The following is a 16,886-nucleotide window of genomic DNA, read 5'->3' on the forward strand; positions in this document are numbered from 1 at the left end:
TGACACATTTAAGTGCTGGAGTAGAAAAACACATCACTAAACACCTACAGAGTACTAATGTTATTATGGCTTAAATTTTATATGCAACAAGCTTTTGTCCGCCACTTCGTTTGCGTAGTATGATAATTTCTATACCAAATTTCATCTATTTATAATGATTCAGCAGTTTAAGCGCGAAGAGATGACAAACATACAGACAAGAGTTAAAGCCTGACCAGGAATATATGATCAGGAATTTCACTGGAACTATTTTTTTTCATACTATACTGAACTGTCACCCTATACGTGAGAATAACAGCACCCTCTTGACAATGATCATGTATTCCTGGTCAGGCTTTTCCTTCGCGTGATAGTCGTAAAATAATCGCTAAAAGTATGGCCCTCAGAGGAGCGTTTCGTTCTAAGCATGTACTTGAACGAAACAGAATAAGTTTTACTTACTTTGGAGACAAAGACAAACTTTTTCAATGTATGTTTCTCACACTGTTACCACTAATGGGGCAATTTCTGTTTCTCACACTGTTACCACTAATGGTGCAATTTCTTTTGTTACTTACAAATGAAGGTAATAGAAATTAGAATAAATGTTTATTCCCATTCTTTATAATTTATAAACTAAGTAAATTACAATTTCGTAATATTTCAATATCTTAAATGTTCAATTGAGTTTGATCTAACTAAGCTCTTATGTCCTTTATTTTATGCTCTTATTTACAATTTATATGGTCCAAGTTTGTCTTAAGTGTTTATTGACCGAGCGTAACCGAAGGTCTCAGTTTCAGCTTGACACTGTTTACCCTATTCTTGAGTGCAAATATAAAATAGCCTTTAAAGCCCATGTTTTTTGTTATATGCACAGGAAAGAAGATAACCTGAGAAATTTAAACTTCTTCACCCATTAATGCTTTGTGAATTAATACGAATAGTTATTTTGTTCTACACTTAGGTAATCATGAAAAATATACGACATACGTCCTAACTTGCAAAACAACATTTTTCAAAATGTTTAATATGCTTACGCCATGAGCATGACACAAGAATAAAGGAATAAATCATCTCTTTCCATCATAAGGCTAGGTTATTTATTACAAAACGTAATATGTATAAATGAACACGAATTATGCTTTGCCAGTATTCGTAAATGCATATTATATTTCGCAAAAAATTGAGCTTTTCCTACCTATGAAAATGTTAAACATTTGTCACCCTTTATTACTGTAAAATTTTCAATCCCATCAAAAACATTACATGTAAAAAGGTGCAAGTCTCGCAACGCTTTTACTACAAAAAAGTTTTGAGATGTAATGTGAAACCAAGTCGGTTATTTTAATCAGTGCCAGGGGGTGTTAAAACCGTATCAATAAGATATCTTTAATTTTTAATACGTATAATGACTACTATTTGTAGGAACAGTAACTTTGTAATAGCATACCTATATTTATATGGGATTACAAACTTACTTATGCAGTTCTTAGATGTTTAAAACGTGACTGATATTGTAATATTTTTAGGTTTTCTATGGCTTGATAAGCTGAAAACTACTTATGTTTAAAACTTGAAGCTTGTGGGTATGATAGAAGTATGAGATCGAGTATGATGATCGGTGAGTGAATGAGTGAGTGAGTGAGTGTGTCAGTGTCGAAACTAAGGAACTTTGACGTACAATAATTCTTAAACTACTTGTACTTGTACTTGTTCAGATTTAATGTTTTTGAGAATATATTTAAAGCATGTTAAGCCCTATATGTCACTGAAAATTCAGGGTTCTAGCTTCAGCCAGCACTAAATTACAGGACGTCGAAAATGGCCTGAATCGCTTCGAGAAAAGGATGGTACGGCCGTGCCTCTTTGTTTTGCTCGACTTGGCGGAGGCACTGCCGTGCCCTCAGATATCCTCAAGTCTCTGTTTGTCATAATATAATAAGAGTATAAATCATGTCTCATCACGACGGGCGGGCTAACACCCCATTCGTCAATCTAAAGGCTTGCTGCTGGGGAGTTATTCCCATTGCTTGCCGGTACATGTACTGAGTACATGTGACAAAATGAGATCAGATGTGAAGTTCTGCTACTTCAAACGTGCTTATAAATGCTTAATCTTCCCCTTAGCAATTTGCACATAACCATACTGGTTGGCCTCATTCCTTGCGTGCGCTGACCCCGACTGACATATATTTATTTTAGGGCCAATTTAGATAGACGGTGCGAGAACTTGCATGCGAGTTTCATTACGCGAGTTGCGTCATTTGATCGGTCGGCTGAATTGATGTAACCTCAATGGTCCGCAATGTAACTAAAATCGCATGCGAGTTCGCGTGCCGTCTACATGAGCCCTTAAGGTGACATTGGGATGACAACTGCAGCTGCATTACTGTTGCGATATTACTGCTGCGGCCTCGAAATGGCCGCTATATCTGTAAATTTTCCTAGATAAGATGGGCGACTTTCGCCGCCGCATTGCTGCAGCGATGATGACATTCAATCTGTCACATGATTTATAAAAGGTTAGCGTTAGCTTACAGGTCCGACAAGAAAATGTAGAAATTAAATAGTGGCAACACTGTAGTGAAGTGTCGTCTCTTTCAAATCAATCTAAGAAAACGGGACGACACTACAATATTGCCACTATTTAATTTACAGTGGAATCCGTTTATTATGACTCCGCCTATACTGACCAACCGCTTACTATGACGTAATTACTGTGCGAAGTTTGGTTTTTATATAAAATTCTTAGTGACCAAGTCGGATAAGATGACTTCGCTTACAGTGACAAACCGCTTACTATGACCTAAAAATCCTATTTCCATGAAATGATGTCCGGTTATACTGACACTTCGCTGGTTTTCGTGGCCGTCCCCACATCTTTCCCTGCGAGGACGTTTAGTGCGGGCGTGGCGTTTAAGTTGTTTTAGTTTTAACTCTAGGTGACAAGTTGATAATTGGTTCCAGCCAGCCTATTATGGATAGCTTTATCCATCTTTATCCACGTGATAAAATAACTGTCACTGTTTAACACCGTGGGAAAGAAAGTGACGGACACCGTTTTATCACGCTGTCACGTAGACAAGAACGACCATCATATCCGTACAGGTTATTAGAACTCATTTCTTATAAAGAAATTCAAGATTCATTTGGAAAAATTACAATAATAAGAAATTAATCCACTATGCTTTATATGACATCCGCTTAGTATGACGTGATTGTCACTTCCCTTCGATGTCATTATAAGCGGATTCTACTTTATACAATTTCTTGTCTGGTTATTATGTTTGCTCAGCTAGCAATTGTAATACAACCCAAACGGATGCGGGACGCGTGACTCCGCGATGATGGAAAAACTTTCCGCCGCCATCGCTATAATTTCAAACGTTGTTTCCGAAATTGGAAGATTGCCTTTCCTTCCGCTTGGTGTTTATGAGTTCCTGGTGGTTCATGGTATTTATATCAAATATTATTGAGTTTATTTATTTATTGACACGATTTCGATATTAAAAAAAAATACGAAAAAATGTTCTTATGAGTTATGACTAAAACCAAGACAAATTAATGATACTTACCTAATATCTGAGAGACTGAGCTTTGCACGGAAAACATAAAAACTCAAAAATGAGCGTTTTCCCAGAGATAAGACCAAGCAAGATCATTTTTTCGCCCCCGAAAACCCCCATCATAGCAAATTTCATCGAAATCGTTAGAGCCGTTTCCGAGATCCCCAAAATATATATACATATAAATAAATAAATAAGAATTTCTCGTTTAAAGGTAAGTATAAGATTTAGAAATGGCCCCCGCGGCTGGAAGTAAACAAGATGCTATTTTAAGATTATTAAGTTGCTCAATGAAATAAATCTAAGGAAATAAAACAACATCCAAACTCCAAACACAATCAACATGAATAAAGAATAACAAACTGGCTGGAAGATAAACAAAATATTAACACACGGGTTAACGAGGTATTGTTCTACACACTGATGACTTGACGAATAGATGAAACATGTGTGACAGCTTATACAGCTGGCGGTCGCCATTTATTAGCACTCCTAAGCGATATACTAATTAAGTATGAGAGCGCGACCACACCATTCTTTCAGTTGTATCCAAATTGGCAGAACGCCAACTAGGCTATTAATTTATTTCAATTAACAAAAAATGATATCTAGGAGTGAAGAAGTATGGGATATTGACATTTCTACAAAATGGTATGTAATAACTGTGGAACTAACTAACTTATCGTCGTCTAGCACCCAGAAAACAAGTCTAAAATTGATCTGTGGGACCAGGCCGACTTGCATACGATTGTCCCATATTAACTACAGTCTGCGAAAATGTTTTGTATTACCCCTGAAATTCATACATGCCAAAAACGGTTGCATACTAATACTAAGTAGGCGAAGCGCCAATGCGTGGTGACCGCTAGTTTTCGTGTAGGCAGGTACATTTGATTTATCTAATAGACAAGTGATCTGTATGTACGGTTAAACATTAAACAAGTTTCAGGCTCAGAACAGTGACAATGGCGCAAATGAAGTTGTGGCTCTATTTGCGCACGCCTCTATACAAATTTATAGAGTAACACTAAATTTTTCACCACACCAACCCGAGGCAAATATTAAATGTAAATATCAAACAATATCAAAGCAAATCAAATCCAAATGAATGTTATTAAATATTTTTCATCCAAAATCATCATTTAAAAGTCAATTCTACCAGCAAACAAGAAAACAACTCAAAATTTGCATTTGATTACTTTGCCTCACATGTGAATAAAATGCAACTTTGCTATCGGTTTTTGAAGTGCAAAGTAAGCCTTTCCGAGCTGGTGTGGTGAAAATATTTATTTTATACGACAACAGAAATAAATCATCTGTGAAAATTACAACTGCCAGACAGACGGACAGACAGACGGACAGTGGAGTCTTAGTAAAAGGTACGGAACCCTAAAAATGAAACTGTCATAAGACAGCATAAGCTGCAAGTATAATGAGAGCTCAAATGATTTAGGGCCTAGGGATTTCTATATTGTTGTAAATTTTTAGGGTTCCGTACCCAAAGGGTAAAAACGGGACCCTATTACTAAGACTCCGCTGTCCGTCCGTCCGTCCGTCCGTCCGTCTGTCACCAGGCTGTATCTTATGAACCGTGATAGCTAGACAGTTGGAATTTTCACAGATAATGTATTTCTGTTGCCGCTATAACAACAAATACTAAAAACAGAATAAAATAAAGATTTAAGTGGGGCTCCCATACAACAAACGTGATTTTTGACCGAAGTTAAGCAACGTCGGGCGGGGTCAGTACTTGGATGGGTGACCGTTTTTTTGCTTGTTTTGCTCTATTTTTTGTTGATGGTGCGGAACCCTCCGTGCGCGAGTCCGACTCGCACTTGCAGGGCCGGATTAACCCTAAGTCAGAGTAGGCAACTGCCTATGGGCCCCGCCTCGGATAGGGGGCCCCGCCTCGGCTAGGGGGCCCCGGCGGCCCCGCGCGCGCCCAAAACAATATTTGTTTCATATGGCTAAAATTCATAAATATTGTTTTTATTGTACCTAAATGTTTATACCTAATACCTACTTAATGTCCAATATCAGTTTCTCAGATACACAATCATTAGATGATTATGTAAATTATGTTATTTTATAGATTTAAAGTCTGTAATATCGAGCTCGATTTTCAGGCTCCCGAGGGCCTAATACCTCATCTCCGAGTAACTCTTGCACATATTATTGTCGATTAACATTTGACGATTGGTTCGTGTCAGAGCGCTGCTTTCTTACAGTTCGACCTTCGGCGTCGTTTTTTAACAAATACAAACATTGATTTAAGAAGCTTGGCCTTTTGCCTCGCATGAAAGCTCACCTCGCTGGTTATAAGTATGCTTCGGGCTTGTTAAGTAATGTGGAGATTGCTGAGCTCGACCTTCAGCCTCACTTTTTACCTCCATTTTTGGTTTGTCTTCCAAATCTCCTCTTCTTCAGCTTAGCCTTTGGCCTCGCTGCGCCAAGCTCGGCCTGCGGCCTCGCTTTTTAATACAATGGACATTGGTTGGCGTCTGTACTCTAGCTGAGCTTATCCTGAAGCACGGCTTTGACCTCGCATGAAAGCTCTGCTCACTGTGGAACTTCGGATTTTTAGGCCCGGCCCGGCCTTTTTAACACGCTTTCACAATTTTTTAACAAAAAATTTCGCGCTCGCTGCGCTCGCGTTTTTTTGCTGCTTTTCTGGTTGACCCTGTACCTACATGCTAACTTGACTGGTGAATGAATAGGAATTTAAACCTATGGAATATCTTTATTATTACGTTAATTTTAATCATGTGGATCGGCGTATGGTATTATGGTCGGACAATCGCTGTTCAGCCTCGCACAATATTTAACTAACTATTGAGAAAAAAAGGGCTCTCCCCACACTTGACGCAAAAAGGAATCAGCAAAAACTGATAGAAAAAAGCTTTATGTCCACGCAATAAGAGCGAAAAAGACATCGCTTGGCATGTTCGGATCGACTCAACCGACACCTGAAGGTTGAAATTAAAACCACAAACTTACTTCCCTGAACTGAAAAATGAACATTATGTATGCAGAATTGACTGCAAGGGCCTAAAGGGGCCCCGAGCATTGCACTGCCTAGGGGCCCCGACATGCTTAATCCGGCCCTGCGCACTTGGCCGGCTTTTTTTGTCAGATATCGATAAAATTTGGTGGATTGGATAGGATAGGAGTGCTGAATGCTGAAATCACACTTTCCGGACTGCAAAGAGGTGACAGAAATGGAGGAACAGGATGGTCGGGAGGAGTCTGACTGGGCGGCGGCATTGGAGGTGGTTGAGGAGAAGAAGGTAGAATGGGCGATCAGCTCCTTTGCGCCCTTCAAGGCCGCGGGCCCTGACGGAGTCCTGCCGGCACTACTGCAGAAAGGATATAGATACATAAAAGAGGACTTAGTGGAACTATATAGGGCAAGTATTGCACTAAGATACATTCCAAGGGTATGGAGAGAGGTGAGGGCGGTTTTCCTGCCGAAACCGGGTAAGAAATCATACCAAGAAGCGAAGTCATTCAGGAGCATAAGTCTGTCGTCTTTCGTACTGAAGACTTTAGAAAAAGTGATAGATAAACATATAAGAGAAAAAGTGGAAAGCAGCGGAGACCCGCTACACGGGAACCAGCATGCTTACATGGCAGGAAAGTCAACGGAGACAGCTCTACACAACCTAACGGTAAGGGTGGAAAGGGCACTAGAAACGAAACAGTATGCATTAGGCTGCTTCTTCGACGTGGAGGGGGCTTTTGACAAAGCAACCTTCGAGGCCGTAGAGGAAAGTCTGAAGAGAGAGGGCATCCGACCGACAATAGCGGAATGGATAGGGAGAATGTTAAAGGGCAGATCCATTACGGCGGAGCTGGGAGGAGTAACAAAGTCGATTAGTCCAAGAAGAGGGTTCCCACAAGGGGGATGTCTGTCCCCCCTGATGTGGTGCCTACTTCTAGACTCAATGGTAAAAGAGCTCAACAGAGGTGGTATGTACATGCAGGCTTACTCTGATGACGGAGTGCTGCTAGTGAGAGGAATGGTTCTTACCGTGATGAGAGACATAATGATAAGAGGCCTCAGACAGGTATTGGGGTGGTGTAGAGAGAGAGGGTTGGATCTCAATCCATCAAAAACAAAGCTAGTGTTATTCACTAACAGAAGAGTAAAAGAGATGAAACCTATAAAGGTACAAGGTATAGAACTAGACATGGTAGATGAGTTGAAATATCTGGGCGTTATTTTAGACAGTACGCTTAGGTACAAAACTCACATCAAGGAGCAGACGGCAAAAGCTATAAGAACACTGTTCCAATGCAAAAGGGCAGTCGGTAAGAACTGGGGACTGAAGCCAGGAATGATTCACTGGATCTACAAGGCGATAATACTACCCAGGGTGCTATATGGAGCTGTAACATGGTGGCATAGAGCACATATTAAAGAAAACCAAAGAGACCTAACCAAAGTCCAGAGACTAGCGTGCCTCATGATGACGGGGGCTATGAGAACGACCCCGACACACGCAATGGAGGTAATGCTAGGTTTGAAGCCACTCTGGATTGAGGTTGAGAAAAGAGCCACAGAACAGTGGTACAGAATGAAAGCATGCAAGGAATGGAGAGGAAGCTGCGTGGACAAGAGACATGCGCGGATACAAAGAGAGGCACTATCAAAACTTGAGATGTTGATGGCCAATAATGACCTTATAAAGAGGCAGGAGATATTTGACAAGAAATATAGAATACACATAGGAGACAGAGACAACTGGAAGGTGGAAGTCGGTCACCCGACGACCATTTGCTTCACGGATGGCTCAAGAAGAAGCTCGACTAAACTGGCAGGAGCGGGCATAGTGATCCCCAAACTAGGGGAGAAAATATCAGTACCACTGGGCAGATATGCTAGCGTGTTCCAAGCAGAGGTATGTGCAATAGCGCGCTGCGCAAGCATAATCAAGAAGAGTGTAAAGCAAGAGGGCGCTGTCGTAATATACACAGACAGCCAGGCAGCACTAAAGGCACTAAAGAGAATATCAGTCACCTCCTCTCTCGTGAGAGAATGTCGAGAGGAGCTCAACTTGATAGGCAAGCAAAGAAGTGTCACGGTGGCATGGGTGCCAGGACACCAGGGAGTAATGGGAAATGAGAAAGCGGACGAGCTGGCGAGGATAGGGGCGGAGACGGAATATATAGGTCCGGAACCGGCTCTGCCTATGTCAGCGGATGTCACGAAGGGAGTAATAGAGAAGGTAAAAGAGATGGAAGCACAGAGAGAATGGGAAGAAGAGACTGGGTGTAGACAGTCGAAGATGATGATCAAAGGGTTAGACCACAGGAGAACCAGGTATCTTTTGAAACTAGGTAAGAGCAGTCTGAGACTACTGACAGGTATCATTACGGGTCACAATACTCTCAACAGACACCTTAAGATAATGGAAATTAGTAGAGACGCCTCCTGCCCACACTGTGGTAAGGAGGAGACTAGCTTACATTTACTAGCAGAATGTACTATGTACGCGGCACCGCGATATAATACATTCGGTAGAGACACACTGAAAGAACACGAACTAAAGGATGTCGAACTCAAAGATGTCCTTCTGTTCTGCAGGAAAACAAGAAGATTCGAGGAGAATAGTGTGGGAATGCCGCCGGGACAGTAACCTGCAGCTCCAACTCCAGGGAACAGGGCTGAATGAACGCGACACGCGATCGACAGCCCGCCTGCATCCGGCCGGGCGTCCCTACACTACATCTATCTATCTATCTAGGATAGGAGTTCCCCATCTATATAAAAATCAACTACCGGGTTACGAAAAAGTATGATATTTTCGTAACTGAACGGAAAATTATGAACATTTTTTACGAGACAAATTGTGACTTCGTAATATTTATTCCACCTAGGATCAGGAGCTGTGGGTTTTAGTAAATGTCGTAGTCTCTTCAAAGTTAAAATTTCTGACATGTCATGTTCCAATGCCCGATATGTCCCCCTATATAATTCAATCAGTTCGAGACTGAGCCCGGATCGTCCCTCGAGGACGGTAAACGCTTGGTTAAGTGTTCCTCGCCCGGGGGAAGGCCAATTTGACGCCCGGTCGATGGTTAACACGTGATTGGACGTGCATTAGGACCGTTGGCAAATGCACATTGTAGTGTGTTGATGTTAGCAAGGAGTTGTTTATTGTAATAGAGAGCTAAAGTCTGAAACAAACGTGCCCCCTAGTTTGGCAGTCATATCAGATGCCGCTGTACTACGCCACATGTTTCGTGGTCACAGAATTGTCAAACGTCAACTTTACTGCATAATAAAATGTACGGAGCCGGACAGCTCCATCTACTTACATAAACTGTCAAATTTGAAGCATTTAGACTTAGACTTTCCGCGTCTTACACAATTATTTTAATCACGTGGAACTTTTCACGTCAAAGATATTTTCACTAAAATACCTTTGCTGCAAAATAGTTATTTACGATACAAGTGCGAACAAGAGGAAAAGAGGAAGATGGAGTTGCGAATTACTTATTCGCACGTGTATCGTACAACGTTTTACAGTACATATGCCCCTTTAAAATTTGACATTCGAGCGAAAAGTGCTATTTTACGCACTAGTGCGGGAAAATAAGACCATATGTACCTACTGTAAATAATACTTTTCGGATTCGGACTGATAATGAAATTGAACTTGAAATACGTCTTAAGCTGAAGAAAAAATGACTTCCAGTGTCCGAGACCAGATTTAAAACGGCGTCTTCATTTTTCATAACGCCAGTACCTCTAAAGGTGACGTTCTAATGGCAACGGCAGGAGCATTAGGTACCTAAAACAAGAATATATAATCAGCGTAAAAACATCAGCATCACATTACCAACAGTCTCATCAAAGCGGAGTGTCCGGGACTTGGATAGCCGCGGATTAACCAGGATTACGGGAACAATACGGGCCCATTAGCCGTGTGGGCCACGCAGGACGTGTCCCAACTTCCCAAGCGCGTAAATTCGCAAACAATATATTATGATACCAACATGATATTGATCTGAGGATGAAAAGATAATATGCATACGACTTTTTATACGTCGACGTGTAACGTCAGTATCAAAGATCAAAAAAACTGCCTGTTTCTGGTAACTCATAATAGAGGACTCCGTAATTTCTTTAAACTTTAAAGCGTTCTTTTCTAATTATCAAGGACTTCTCCCGGGATAGGCTACGTTTCCACCAGAAATGTGCAAGGATAAGTAGCGAGGGATGTGTTTGTGAATTCTATCCTCGCACATCTCTGGTGGGCACAGCCTTGTTAGAACAATACGGGCCCATTAGCCCACGTAAAGACCAGGCACGCAGGACTATGAGATGGTCGCATTATCTCACGCCCGAAGGCGGGGCACGCTCGCAAATGCACTACGGAATGAGGGCCCAAATTTATTCCTGGTTAGGGTGACCATGTCTTGACTTAACTCCTGGTTCTTAATAAAGTTCCTGGCTCACCTTATGCGGCGCAAGGATGACTATCTACAGGTACAATCAACCAATTAGATGATTAGGTTACTTGATAATACTTGCCAACTGAAAATTTATAGAAAAGCCATGAGATATTTCACATTATTGTGACTCTGTAATTGTCACTATGACAAAGGACTTTGCAATATAACAATTATGACGACGGTACATATTTGTAACATTATTAAATTGTACATCGGCACTTAAGACAGTCTTCTCCGAGACCACGGAAATCGCGAAAGTTTAAATCTGCAGTGTTATATTTGTAATATCCTGAATTTGCGTATTTTAGTCTTGTCTTCCTACTCGTGGTATTTTCAGGATAGCGGCATATAATTTACATGACTGCCGTCACGGGCTTTTGAGCCGCGGCCTCTAAATGGCCTTTTTAAAATATTTGACGCGGTAAATTTTGTCCCGGGAAGCTCCGACCGCGGATGGAATTGCTAAAAGTTCGCTCTGTGTTTTGTGTATTTGGTAGGTACGTATTTTCATACATACAGTGCAGGTAAAATTACAGTAATATATCACCGGCCGTTTAGTGAACTCTCGTGACGTCACGTTCAACGTTTTTTTAAACCTCGGATGCAATGAGTTATGCCATTCATTACAATATAGTTCAATATACATAGAATGTGAGATTTGCGAAACAAAACGTATCTTCGCCAGCCCTCCGCTTGACTTCGCGCATTAGATTAAGGCCCACTTGCACTAATACGGGGTTAACCGATTAAACCTGGAGTTACCATGGCTACCAGTACAGTTTGACACTAGGTTAACGGTTTAACTGCTCAACCCCGGGTTAGTGGGATGGTGCAAGAGGCCTGTATCAAATGCTGTCATATTTTATTACTTTATCAAACTTGCCATCGGCTGGGTCTGTTCATTTATTAATCTTAAAACATAGCCCTAAATGCCGAATATGTATTTAATTACTCGAGGCATTTTAAAAGCTGATGAATAAATACCGAGTTGGTGCCAAGCGGATCGGGTTTCCCCCAATTTCCTCGTAAATTAATGTTTAATGTTTGCGTTGTGTACTGGGACCACTTTTATGATGGCGGTCGTGGGTTCGAACCCTGGCTGGTAAGTTGGTAACATGTTTACATATCATATAAGAAATGCTAGTTGATATTTACCAGATGTTCCTTATTCATGTGATGAAGTGTCAGTCACGTGGATGATTTTTTGAAGTTAAAAATATAATAAGAGCTTCGCCTATAGCAGTGGTTCCTAACCTGGGGGTAATTACCCCCGTGGGGGTAAAACGTATTTTACGGGAGTAATAAGCTAACCTAATATAACAATACAACAAACGTACACGTTTTATTTTTTATTACCATTGGGAGGAGGGGTAAAATCAGGTTCCCTAGTTAGTCATAGGGGTGACCGGACTGAAAAGGTTAGGAACCACTGGCCTATAGGTACTTATTTAGGTACCTTTACAGAAAACTGCAACTAAATCAGCCGTTTTGGAGATAATAGGGATTTATTTCGTATACACAAACAAACATATTTATAACACAAATACTAAATGCAAACAAACTGTAAGAAAGCTTTCTAGTAAAAAAAATGTTAAGGAAAGTGTAGCTCTTTAGAACTTTCATGAGACAAGAAGAAAATTTAATAAAAAATAATTCTGAGGTATAAAACTTTTATGAAAATAAAAACTTGGAGGCGCGGGGTATCGATCCCCGTACCTCTCGCATGCTAAGCGAGCGCTCTACCATCTGAGCTACGCCCCCTGTTAAGACGACGTTTAAAATTCGCCGTCACACTTGAACATATGACTTCGCGGCGCCTTAGGCAAAACGAGTTTACATAATGTTCTTATCAGCTTGAGTAAAAACTAGATCTGCTTGAGAGATTTATGAACACAACACACAATGCGAATTTTGATTATTTTATTGTGATCGTTGCGAATTTTGATTATTTTATTTGAAGTCTAACCTTTACCCAGACTAAGTCGCGGGTAGAAACTAGTATTGCTGTATATTATAAAAAGATTTCCATCAAGACGAGAATTCGTAAAGCTTTCTCCAAATACCAAATCTGCCTTGGGTAGAGGTATTGTACTTACGTAATGCTCTCTTAGACGCCTAGGCCCGCAAAGCTATTGTCGGAATCTCGGCAACAAGGACAATTCCGGGAGACCGATTCTGACTGAACAACTTGTTACGGGTTGTTTGATATAAATTTGATACTGATACTGAAGATCTTTGATATTGAAGATCGCTCACGCTAGTTGGTGCATGCGAAATGAAGTGAAAGTCGCGCGTTGATGAAAAGATGCGCTTATCATCACCAAGACGATCGTCAAAGTTTTTTTATACTACGTCGGTGGCGAGCAATCATGAGGCCCGCCTGGTCGCATTTTTATCACTTGTCACCATGCCTGTCACGTTCTAACAAGTTTGTAAGTGCGAAAGTGACGGGCATAGTGACTGGCGATAAAAATGAACCATGCTGCGCCCGCAAAATCATAACAGATTGCTGCATTAGAACCGGCCTCCGAGTATGCGGGTGCGGATAAAGCAGCTGGTAATAGGTTTTTGAAAATCGTTTTATTTGAGAAATGTTGCAGTACCTATGTTGGGTATTTGTTTTCCTTTGAGATGCATTTGTAGAAGGAGCTAAAGGAGCTTACTACTAAGCCTACAAAGCAATTCTAGCAAAGCTTACCTTTACGGGGTACAATAAATACTTACGGATTGTTTTCACGTATAAAATGTATTTTTTACCATGTCTAGCTTGATCCCATAGTTAAAGTTGTTCGGTATGAGTATGTTTTCGCCGACGCTTGAGGGCTATCCTTTTTTGGCCTGTTTAAATGACTACTGCTTTAGTGCTGTGGTGGGCAAAGGCCTCCCCTCTTTTTTTAAGGTTCCGTACCTGAAGGGTGAAAACGGGACCCTATTACTAAGACTTCGCTGTCCGTCCTTCCGTCTGTCACCAGGCTGTATCTCATGAACCGTGATAGCTAGGCAGTTGAAATTTTCACAGATGATGTATTTTTGTTGCCGCTATAACAACAAATACTAAAAAGCAGAATAAAATAAATATTTAAGGGGGCTTCCATACAACAAACGTGATATTTTTGCCGTTTTTATAGATAATGGTACGGAGCCCTTAGTGCGCGAGTACGACTCGCACTTGGCCGGTTTTTTTCGTTCGGTCCTGTAATGTCTATCAAAAATGTATTATTTTTTATCGAGATCTTATTTTGACGATAACTAGTGTTAGACCAAGATAAGTCTGCAACGATTTTGATAGCACACGCAGTGCAAGTGTTATTTTAAACGTCAAACTTCTATGAAATTATGACGTATAAATAGCACTTCCACTGCGTGTGCTATCAAAATCGTTGCAGATTTATCTTAGTCTAACTAAGCGACGACGACGAAAATCAGTAAAAAATCTATCGATGATTTTTTAGGGTTCCGTACCCAAAGGGTAAAAACGGGACCCTATTACTAAGACTCCGCTGTCCGTCCGTCCGTCCGTCCGTCCGTCCGTCTGTCACCAGGCTGTATCTCACGAACCGTGATAGCTAGACAGTTGAAATATTCACAGATGATGTATTTCTGTTGCCGCTATAACAACAAATACTAAAAACAGAATAAAATAAAGATTTAAGTGGGGCTCCCATACAACAAACGTGAAGTTGAGCAACGTCGGGCGGGGTCAGTACTTGGATGGGTGACCGTTTTTTTGCTTGTTTTGCTCTATTTTTTGTTGATGGTGCGCAACCCTTCGTGCGCGAGTCCGACTCGCACTTGGCCGGTTTTTTTTTATTGCGATATAATGCGAAGCAGTGTATTGCTCTTACTTTATCAGGCCAGCAATGTACAAAAATGCATTGGACGCAGCCCACGCACGCTAACCCTAAACAAGATATAACGCAATTTACACAATATACATATGGTTGTATGCTTATTTGCCACTGTTTCAGTATAAAAATAGTAAAACATATCTCCGAGAGCTAGTAATTGCATTGCGGATATATTGCATCAATGCATCTCGCCTCACATTTGTCTGCTTTTGCCGAGACAACGACCAATCTTGGTAAAAGCAATTTTTAGTTTGAGAAATACTGCGTTTATCCTTTATATTTTTATTTAGTGAAACACAAACCTATGTAAGTTTTTTGTGTCTCTAATTGTTTTTTTTTGTTTTTTCATGTTACGAATTATGAACGACTACCTATTGATAAATAATAGGTCTATTAGACCTATGTAACTAATATACGAGGGCTGTTTGATAAGTACCCGTTTATGAAAAAAATAATCAGTTGTTTTTGTTTATATGCATTTATTTTTCTTCATAGTCTCCTTTTAACTCTATACACTTGTTCCACCTATATTCAAGCTTCAATAAACCATCCAAAAAGTATGATTTCGGAAAGTCATTAAAATAGGCCTCTGTGGCGGCAATGACTTCGTCATTTGATCCAAATCGCTTACCACCGAGCCATTTTTTCAGGTTGGGAAACAAAAATAAATCGCATGGGGTCAAATCTGGAGAATACGGGGGGTAAGGCAATAGGGCGTAGCCTAATTGTGTTAATTTAGCCATCACAACTCTAGACGAATGAGCTGGTGCGTTGTCGTGATGAGACAGTACTTTTTTATTTTTTAAATGGGGTGGTTTGTCCTTCAACCCAGCGTCAAATTCATCCAATAAATTGGCATAGTACTGCCCTGTTATCGTTTTCCCCTTTTCTAAGAACTCAATATGTATAATACCCTGCGAATCCCAAAAAACGGTCGCCATGACCTTTCCAGCCGATGGAACGATTTTTGCTATCTTTCGCGCAGGTTCACCCGATAAAATCCACTGCTTCGACTGCCCTTTCATTTCCGGGGGGTAGTGGTGACCCACGTTTCGTCCACGGTCACGAAACGACGCAGAAACTCCTTCGGGTTACGTTTGAACACGGTCAAACACTGCTCCGAAGTAGTCAGTCGGTTCCGTTTTTGCTCCTCCGTGAGTAAACGCGGCACCCACCTCGCCGATACTGTCTTCATACCCAATTTTTCTTCTAATATGTTTTGTACCCGCTCGATTGGAACATTTACAGCATCAACGATTTCTCGAAGTTCAATTCGGCGGTCGGCTAAAACGATATTTTCAATTTTCTTAACCATATCGTCTGTAGTCACCTCAATTGGGCGGCCTGGGCGATCCTCATCAAAGACGGTTGTTCTCCCCCGCTTAAACTCGTTAAACCAGTATCTGACGGTTGTCATAGAAGGAGCACATTCATGGTAAACCGCTTGCATTCTTACTTTTATTTCATCACATGTTTTTCCTTCCAAAAACAAGAATCTAATTACAGACCGATACTGCTCTTTCTCCATTTTCACAATTTTAAGTTCACGCTTTCACTGAATCGCTGTCAAGTGAGAAAAAAACAAAAGAATGCTGTTTTTTTTTTAAATTTTCCCACCTCTGAAAAATGGCTTAAAACGATTGTATACATATTTTCGGCCCGTGATATTAATACATTTGGAAAACGGGTACTTATCAAACAGCCCTCGTAATTGATTGATAGACCTTATTTATTAACAACTGTGTTGATGACAGCATCTCAGATTTATATAATTAATCTTAGCAGATGGAATAGTCTGATTCTGACTCAGAATCAGACTATTCCATCTGCTAATATATAATTAATCTTAGCAGATGGAATAGTCTGATTCTGACTCAGAATCAGACTATTCCATCTGCTAAGATTAATTATATAAATCTGAGAAAGACGCATTACAATGACGTGGAATAAATTCTGGAGCCACAAGGAAGTCCTAAAGTCTAACATACCCTTAAGACTAAAAAAGAAAATTCTGGACTCATGTCTCCTA

The 16,886-nt window shown here is 40.6% G+C and overlaps 1 protein-coding gene and 1 non-coding gene across 2 annotated transcripts in view; one reads left to right on the plus strand and one right to left on the minus strand.

The window, feature by feature from the left end:
* The window catches only part of LOC134654758 (neurobeachin-like), a 336,665-nt gene that overhangs the window by 23,420 nt on the left and 296,359 nt on the right, over window positions 1–16,886 (plus strand). The window lies entirely within an intron of this gene.
* On the minus strand, window positions 12,698–12,770 carry Trnaa-agc (transfer RNA alanine (anticodon AGC)). The gene has a single exon. It is a non-coding gene; the product is annotated as a tRNA-Ala (tRNA).

This window comes from Cydia amplana, chromosome 15 (genome assembly GCF_948474715.1).
Source record: "Cydia amplana chromosome 15, ilCydAmpl1.1, whole genome shotgun sequence".
Lineage (NCBI taxonomy): Eukaryota > Metazoa > Arthropoda > Insecta > Lepidoptera > Tortricidae > Cydia > Cydia amplana.